A 9,918-nucleotide genomic window follows, 5' to 3' on the forward strand; every position below is an offset into this window, starting at 1 on the left:
CAGTCTTGATAATTAGCCACATTCATGAACGGATATATCCATATCCGTTCATGATCTCTATACCATCTTTGGCATGCTTTGTTATTGATATATAGGGAAGCTCCATACCCATTTTTACTGAAAATTATATTATAATTTGGGAATTACGGCTTTGTGAAATCACCAAAAGAAACTGTAGATACCCTGTATTTTCTGATTTTACCCATTTCAATTATTATATATATTTTCTCATTATACGTATATATATCTATATATATATATATACATGTATATACATCTATATATATGTATATATATATATATAGATATATATATACTTATATATATAGGGATATCTTCATGTACACTTGTTTTCACATATATTTTTCTTTTTCCTTTTCTTTTTGTAAATACATCTTCACCATCACATGTCATTTATCATAAATTCAAGCATTTAGATATAACCATGTATATCTTCGTTGTACATATAGTATATATACCCATTTCCTTGGATATCTTGTACTAATTCTCATTTTGCAGGAAAATCTGGAGGATGCTTATTCTTTTATACCATGTAATTTTTTTTCATTTATTTTGACTTATGTCAGAGATGTAACAATCAAACTTGGAATAATATTTACTTTTACTGCTTAGATTAGGATGCATCTCATGTAGTTTGAATCCTGCAATACCCTGATTCTATGATGCATATATCTCAATTTTCAAAATTCACCGTGGATGAACACGAATGGCACGTGCACCAACTCTTAGAGAGTTGATGAACTTGGTGGAGTCCATATTTACGGCCCTAGTCGGAATATGGACGAGACCCAGATCCATCATCTTTCTACTAGTCACACTGAGCCTACACTCTTAGGCTATCTTAAAAATGCACATCATATTTCCAATGTTTTCAAAATATTGTGAATTAACTCAAATAAACTCTGAACATATTCATGGTCACAGTCAGAATATGTGAAGGATTTACTTTGGCTTAATACACATTTTTCCAACAAATTTCTCAAAAAAATCTTTTCAAATTGCATTCATTCAAATCATCTGCATTATGGCATCATCTGCTTTTCTCATGATTTTCTCAAGAAATTTTCATTCCCTGGAAATCGATTTCTCAAGAAACCATGAAGATTTCTGAAGTTGGATTTCCCAAGTTAAAGTTTTCCCGTGATTTTTCCTGAAAATATTATTTTCTTAAGATGCTTTTCAAAAGGAATTTCTCATCTTTCTCAAGAATCAAAGTCGATTTTCAGATACTTCAAGGACAAGATTCTCAGGATTTCAATTTCCTAAGTTTTGAATTTCCTTCTTTAATGAGTTTTCCTATAAATTTTCCATCATTTTCCTAAGAAAATTCTCAAAGTCCAAGTTTTCCTGAAAAGTGTTTTCCTTTTCAAGTGTTCATCTTTTCTCAAGAATTCTTTTCATTTTCTCGAGATTCTCATTTCTTCAAGATTTTCCAAATCTTTATAAACTTTCTCGAGATGTCAAATCTTCTTCGTCTGAGTTTCCTGAGAGATTGATTTCCATCTTTTTTTCTAAGAAATGCTTTTTAACTCCAAATGTTTTCTAAGCATACATCATATTTTTCCAACTTGCATTTTACAAAAACCTCATAGCACATGCCTGAATTCTCTGTGCATTTAGGATAGAACACAATTTCGATGATTTAGCTATGTCAAGCACAATTTTGGTCATTGGTTTGATTACCCCTGTTAAAGGCGGAAGGAATGGTCGAACCTCGTACTGACAGGTCGAGCCCCATCCCATGGATTTTCCCACGATTTTAAAAAACGAAGGCGAGTATTTCAAAACAATTTCCAAAATCCGGTCAAGTTTGAATCACGAAAGCATTCTCATCTCTCTTCTGCAGGGAAGGGAAGACGGAAAAAATTTTGCGACGATAACAGGTTTGGCGACCGTGATGGGACCTGTCCTTATCTGACCAAAAAAGTGCTTGACTTAGTTCAATTATCGAAATTATGTGTTCACAAAATGTCAGCTCTTTACTTTTGATATCATGCGAACCTAGGAGCCTAGATTCTGACCTAGCTGACATTGACTGCATATAGCTTAGGCATGGTTTGGTAGGACCAGATTGAGGAGATATTTTCATGTTCACATAGACTTAGGTCTAAATATAACTCTCTTCAATTTAGGATCTGAATGCAAACAATGTATGCTTCTTCGATTTTCAAAAGTCTATCTCTTTAGGTTTTAGAGCCATCTATTTCTTGCATGTGATCATTTTTTCAAAACCTCAATTACCTATATTGTCCCGGTCTTCACGTTGTTGGGCTCTCTTCCAGAACCCTAGTTTGGGACAGAGCCCCACAACTGGGCCACTTATTTGGGTTAACGCCCCCCTACCACGTACCGCGGGCCACAGTCCGAAGTATATCGGTAGGCGCTCAAGGATGTTGGAAAACCTTACCTTAGAACCAGAGTTGAAATTATATGCCACGTACCTCGGATTTTGGTTCGGGTATATCGACATAACTGGATTGGACAAAGATGATGTGAACCTAGAGTTAGGATTAGGGTCCTACAACTGTTTTCAAAATGATGCATCTAGAGTCAGCCTTTTAGGGAGTGTTGTATGTACATGAATGTTTATGCAGGATGTGATTGTTTGTATGTTACCTCTATTTTCTTACATTTTTTCCAAACTATTTTCAAATACCCGTATTCTCATCCTTTTTCTTTATTTTCTCAAACCCTGGATGATTTTCTTAAATATCTCATTTCTTTCAAAACTCCAGGTAGTTTTCCATTCTACCGTTCTACTGGATCTCGAATTTTCAACTGCATTTTATATCCTGCCTGCAAAATTTTTCAAAATTTCCCACATTTTCCTAAGTCTCATTCTGAGTTTTTCTCTGTTTTCAGTTTGATGGCATCCAGTCAAGTTGATCCTATCTTTCCTGAAGGTCACATCTCCTACAAGGTGCGACAAGGTCGTCCTGAACATCGAGCCCTTAGCACCGGAACTTTCATTCCCCGGTGGTAATATTCCTGGCTCAAAAGCTTTTCTCTAATGTTCCCGGACCATTTGAGCGAGTGCGGATTAGAATTGGCGTCAGCAGTCAGAAAGTAGACCATCAATGGAAACCTGATCCATGCAATGGTGGAGCGATGGAATCCACGGACATGCACTTTCTGGTTCCCGTGGGGAGAGATGACCATTTTAATGGATGAATTTTCAGAAATTATGGGATTACCAGAGCCAGCCGGTCAACCAGGAGATCCGTTAAAACATCAATTCCTGATTAATGTCAAGGGTTTGGACCCCCGAGACTCTTTGGCTCGTATGACAGGTCACTGATCTTGGCCCCTGATTCAGTTGGATGGAAATGAATATGTCGACCTGCTCGAGTTGTACCGCCAGTACGAGACCTTCGTTGAAGTCAGCTCACTATCAAGGACAGCTAAAGAAAGGATTCAGAATGCAATGGTTCTATACACTGTAGGATTAGCCTGCTTTTCAGACGGACAAAACTACATGGATATCAGAATAATACAGCTTATGAGAAGATGGGGAAGTCGACAGACCAACCGACTCTTCATAGCCATGGCAGCGCTCGCTTTCCTGTATCGGGGTCTGACTCGTTTCTCACTCGAAGAATCAATTTTAGTTGAAGGTTGCATCTACGTGCTTCAGTCCTGGTTCTTCCAGCATATTCCAGCCCGAGCGAGCTCTTTCAGGTATAACAGTCAAGAACTTCTTCTAGTGGTGCAGTACCGGTCCATGATCGATAGCATTCAAGAAGATGACATAGTCTGGGATTACTTTGATCGACAATTATCTCCTCCCAGATACACATACGCTTATGGCAAGCGATTCAAGTTGCTGGGACCATTCTTCTGCACTTACTACCAACTGGAGCGGTGTGTTTGGCAGTTCTCCCAAAGGCAGCAGTACATCGAAGCCAGACTACTATCAGGAGCTATGGCAGAATTTGATCTCACTTCCGCACAATGGTCTGGGGCATATCATTATGCCCGCTACGGTTGGGATTCCTTTGTCTCTCTTAAAATCTTTCATGGTCCTAAAGTGTCTGCCGACTATCGTGAATGGTGGCAAATTGTTTGTCCTCCACCTCTTTGTCAAGATCAATAAAAGTTCAATTTTTTTTTCATTCCAATAAAATTCTCTCTTTTTATTGTGGTTTGACGACCTCGCCTAGGTAACAAGGCATATTTTTCGTTGTTTATTTCTCTTTCAAAGAAGGACAACACAATTGTCATGATTTCTGTGACGACTCAGTCCCTAGTAATGGGATAACTTTTTTAAATTGTCTACCATATTTCCAGTAAATATTTCTTCCAAAAGTCAATTCCTTCAAAATCTAATCAGGTCTTTGCCTTGCAGAGAACGTCTGCAGCATTTGATGGTTAGAACAAGGTCAGGAAGAAGAACCACATCACCTCAGCACTCCTCAGTCTCAGAAGGAGAAATGGATCCTCCCGTGAATCAAGATCAGCAACAAGAGGATGATGGCATAGACCTGCAAATGTATGCCATGTTTCGAAAGATGATGAACAAAATGATGAGTGAACAGGCTGGTACCAGTGTAGAGAAGAATCCATTCATAGAGAAATTTCACGGGCACAAGAATAAGAAGGCTTCCAAAAAGCAGGTTCAGCCAGAGGAAATTTTAGATAAATCAGAATCAGCGGAAGATACTGAGGAAGAATATGAGGTGCCTCCGGCATTTCAGAAACGTGGCCGAAAACAAAGGAGGAGCCGCAAACCAAAGAGTCAGGTCACAAAAGAACCCCTGCAGACACAATTCAGAGAAATGGCCAGAGTGGTTAAAGATCTGCAAGCCCGTGACAAGGGCAAGAAGTCTTCACTAGCGAGGACTTTTATGATGGCCTAGAAGGGGACGATCTAGAAAACCTTCCTCATAAATTCATCAAGTTTGATGGTTCTGGCGACCCGAAAGCTCATCTTGCCACATTTTTTGTTGAGTGCTCGAGATTCAAAAGAGATAACAGAGCATTATTCCTATGTTTCCCTCGCAGCTTGGAAGGAGTTGCAGCTAAATGGTATGTTGAGCATATCAATCCCATCGAGCTCAAGGAGTTCGATAAAGTGGTGAACTTGTTTATTGAATGCTTCTTGTTCAACACAGAGGCGCTTCCTACACTAAGCCATCTCTGCAATTTGAGGCAGAATGAGAATGAGAAAGCACGGAATTTCATTCATAGATGGAGGTCAGCCTGCAACAAAATGAGAGATCCCATTTCAGAAAGGCACGCCCTGTCCCAAATCCTCAACAACTTTTCTCAACCTCTGAGAGGATTGATCTCCACCGCACCATCCAGGACCTTCATTGAATTAACTGAGCGAGCAGAATGGCTCGAGCTGAGCGTAGAGAATGGAGTCTATGAAGGCTTCACTTTTTCCAAGAGTAACCCCCAAGGTGAGCAGAAGAAGAAAGCTCACTTCACCTTCTCTGCCAACAACAACAACAACAACCAAAATCAGTATAAAGGGCAGAAGAAAGATTACTGCTACGGCGCAGGCAATTCCAACAATAAAGGAGATCAAAAAATGAAGCCTGCTCTTCAATACAGCAAGCCTTCTCAGCAGGATCAAGGGCCGAAACTGCGTGAAAAAGTTAAATATGAAGGATGGAGTTACGACCGAAAATTTACTCCTCTCGACCAATCACTTGAAGATGTGCTTAAGTACATGTTGTCGAAGGAAATGGTCAAGTTACCTAGACTGGCTAATCCCCCTGTGCCTATGGGGAAATGGAAAGATCAATTCTGCAAGTTCCACAGAACAGTGGGACACAGCACTGAGAACTGTTTCGTTCTCAAGAACATTGTGCAGGATCTTATTAACAAGAATTTATTGGTAGAAGGAGAAGAAGAAGAGAAAATGGATATTTTAAAGCAGTCTTTTCCTTCACACACCACAGCAATGATATCAGAACAACCATTTTTACCTCACGAGCACATCAAGCCATGTTATGTACAAGATCTCCGAGTTCAACATCTGGTGTCAGTGCTACGTCAAGCATCTCCAACTTCCAAGAAGATGGACATAATCTCGGCATTTGGAAGGATGAAGGTAGTTGAAGAACCCACAAGGTCATCCCCCAAGTTAAAAGGAATTCCTGATTTCCTTAATCAGTTCATCAAGCCTATGCCGGAAAAGGAAAATCAAAAGCCTTTGACTGCTCTGTCCAATGTTTCAATTTTGGACTTAGCCAAGAATTCTAGCAAGCATCAACAAGTATTGGATGACTTGCTTAGGAAAATTAAAGTTAAACCCAGTACCACACCTGAAGACATGGCACAAATAGTGAATTCAGCCATGACCAATGCGCTGATCACTTTCTCGGATGAGGACCTTCCAAAGCCTCATTCCTTTCATAATAATGCTTTGTACATTGTTGTGCGAGTAAGAGGGATGACAGTACCCCATGTGTTAGTTGATGGAGGCAGTAGCCTCAATATATGTCCTGAAATGATCGCAAAGGCACTAGGGATCCAGGAAGAAGAGTACATTCTGGATCCTATCACCATCTATGGGTTTGACAACCATGGTCAAACGGCTAAAGGCAAGATATTTCTGGAGGTGTTCATCAACTATTCGGTACATTCAGTGCTCTTTCATGTGGTCAATGTGTCACCCACCTACAATCTGCTGCTCGGAAGAACGTGGATCCACAATGCAAATGCAGTGCCTTCCACCCTTCATCAATGTGTAAAATGGTCCAAAGGTGGAATTATTACAATAATATTGGGAGAAGATCCAGAAGAAAGGCTCCCACATCCCATGATCCCTCGACCATCATTTACTGCAGATATTCCTAGCATCAGAGAAAGTGAAGAAATCAGTCTCAGAGAAAGTCGGGAAATACTCCAGGCAACATCAGAATTATCCCTGCACACCGTAGCCATGACCCGATGGAGAGGTCCCAAGTTCTTCAAGATTGGAGGTCGTGTCAACTACGACACTATCAAAGAACATCCATTGTTCCCACAATTCATGAAAGCAAGAAAGGGATTGGATTTACTTCTGAAGCATGGTTATCAACCCTTCAAGGGACTGGGCAAAAACGAAGATGGCCGCATCGAGCCAATGATCCAGAAGCATCGTCCCCATAGAGCAGGACTGGGGTTTTTCGGCGGAAGCTCACCGAAGAAGATTGTTTTTGTTAAAGGGGCACATTAAGAAATCAGTTGTTGCTTTTCCTTTCTATTCCTTTCAAAATAAATGTCTCAATGTCTTTTATCAAGTCAAATCAATAAAATATCAAATTTCTTTGTCTATCTGTATGCCATCTGCCTCATTTTCCTCTACCTCCTCATTTTATAATGCCAATGTCATTTTATGCATGATTCATTTCAAATGATTGTTTGTCTTGTGATGGACGATTTTACCTAAATCAAATTTCTTATCCAAAATTTCAGAATGTCTTCCCGAGCAATCAAGAAGCTCGTTCTCAACCCAAAGGCTTTCTAGAAGTCAGCAGCAATTCACCGAGTCAAAGCAAGTACAGAAGATGGCAAGATTGCAAAGCAGTCAGATGATTATGCAGAATTTGATCAGTCTCTTCAGAAATTACCAGAATTTGCCTCAGTTTAGAAACAGGATGAACCATCCGCTCTAGTATAAGACCCAACTGAAGATGTCAATATCGGTTCAGAGGACAATCCCAAGGTTCTCAAGATCGGTACCAGTGTAAGTCCAGAAGAGAAAGAAAAGCTTACAAATTTTCTCAAGCAACATGAAGAAGTGTTCGCATGGACATATGAAGATATGTCGGGCTTAGATCCCAAATTTGTCGAACACCGACTCGTTTTGAACCCAGATGTTAAGCCAGTTAAGCAAAAGCTGAGAAAAATGGATCCCAGAATAGAACAATAAGTCAAGGAAGGACTTGAAGATTTGCTCAAAGCAGGATTCATTCGGACTATTGACTACCCAAACTGGTTAGCCAATATTGTCGTTGTTCTAAAGAAAAGCGGCAAAGTGAGGATTTGCATAGACTTCAGAGACCTCAATAAAGCAAATCCAAAGGATGACTATCCACTTCCAAGCATTGATCTTCTAATCGACAGCGCGGCAGGACATGCCATGTACTAGGAATGATGTATAAGATCTAGTTGATAGACCAAAGGATCATCCAGTAATTGGAACAAGATGGGTCTTCCAAAATAAGCTGGACGAAAATGGCGAAGTCATTCGAAACAAAGCAAGACTAGTAGCACAAGGCTATAATCAAGAAGAAGGCATAGATTTTGATAAAACCTATGCACTGGTGGCTCGATTGGAGTCAATTTGAATGATGCTTGCTTTTGCTAGTTACATGAACTTTAAGTTATATCAAATTGATGTTAAGAGTGCATTCTTAAATGGACACATCAATGAAGAAGTTTATGTAGAGCAACCTCCAGGCTTTGAAAATGAGAAATATCCAGAAAAGGTCTACAAATTAAAAAGAGCTTTGTACGGACTTAAACAAGCACCAAGAGCATGGTATGAAAGACTACGAAATTTTTTAGAACAATCTGGTTTTTCCATTGGTCAGGTAGACTCTACTTTATTTTTTAAAAATCTTAATTCAGATATTCTTATTATGCAAATTTATGTTAATGACATAATATTTGGTTCTACTAATGATTCTCTTTGTAAAGAATTTGCTAAAGCTATGCAGGAAGAGTTTGAAATGAGCTTGATGGGCGAATTGAACTACTTCCTTGGACTTCAAATAAAGCAAACTGAAGAAGGAATCTTCATCAATCAGGCTAAGTATACAAAAGAACTTCTCAAGAGATTTGGGATGGACTCATCGAAATCAAGAAGAAATCAAAAGTGTGTCTTTGGAGTCGAATCAGGCAAATTGTTGGGTTTTCTGGTTAGCAAAAAGGGAATTGAAGTTGATCCTGCCAAAGCAAAGGCTATCATTGATATGCCACCCCCGAAGAATCTCAAAGAACTGCGTAGCCTTCAAGGACGCATGCAATCAATTCGGCGATTTATTTCCAACCTGGCAATGAGATGTGAGCTCTTTAACCACTTACTCAGAAAAGGAGTGAAGTTCGAATGGAGACCAGAGTGTCAGCAATCATTCGATCGGATCAAGAAGTATCTTCTCAATCCTCCAATCCTGAAGCCGCCAGAATTGGAAAAACCTCTTCTGTTATACATCTCAGTCAATCAAGTCGCATGCGGCGGATTCTTGGTGCAGTACAAAGAAGGCAGCCTGATAGAGCACGCCATTTATTATGTGAGTAAGACTTTCATAGACTACGAAAATAAATACTCTCAAATAGAGAAGACCTGCCTAGCTCTGGTATGGATGTGTCAGAAGCTAAGATACTACATGCTGGCATCTGAAGTCAAAATCTTGTCTAAACTCAATCCTCTCAAATACATTTAGGAGCAACCTTTCCTCAGCGAACGGGTCGCCAAATGGAAAGTCCTACTGATGCAGTATGACCTAGAATATGTCTTGCAGCAATCAATAAAAGGTCAAGCAATCGCAGATCAATTGGCGGATTTTCCTCTGGCAGAAGAAGTGAAAGCCGAAGATGACTTCCCTGATGAGCAAATATGCAATATCCAACAATCTCCAATCTGGAATTTATTTTTTGATGGTTCCAAGAATATGGCTGGAATAGGCATTGGAATCTTATTAATCACTCCAAAGAAGGAGATGATTCTCTTCTCTCTTAAGCTTGATTTTCAATGTACCCATAACATGGTCGAGTATGAAGCCCTGATTCAAGGTCTAAAGATTCTACTAGACTTCAATTTTAAGAGAGTGCATGCCTACGGCGACTCATTACTCGTTGTCAATCAAGTCAGAGCCGAATGGCAAGTTAAAGATCAGAAGCTATTTTCTTATCAGAAAATTATTTCAGCTCTTGTCAGCAAGTTTGAAGAATTCCAGCTCT

The sequence above is a fragment of the Nuphar pumila genome, chromosome 1 (genome assembly GCF_984573655.1).
Source record: "Nuphar pumila chromosome 1, dmNupPumi1.hap1.1, whole genome shotgun sequence".
In the NCBI taxonomy this organism is placed as follows: domain Eukaryota; kingdom Viridiplantae; phylum Streptophyta; class Magnoliopsida; order Nymphaeales; family Nymphaeaceae; genus Nuphar; species Nuphar pumila.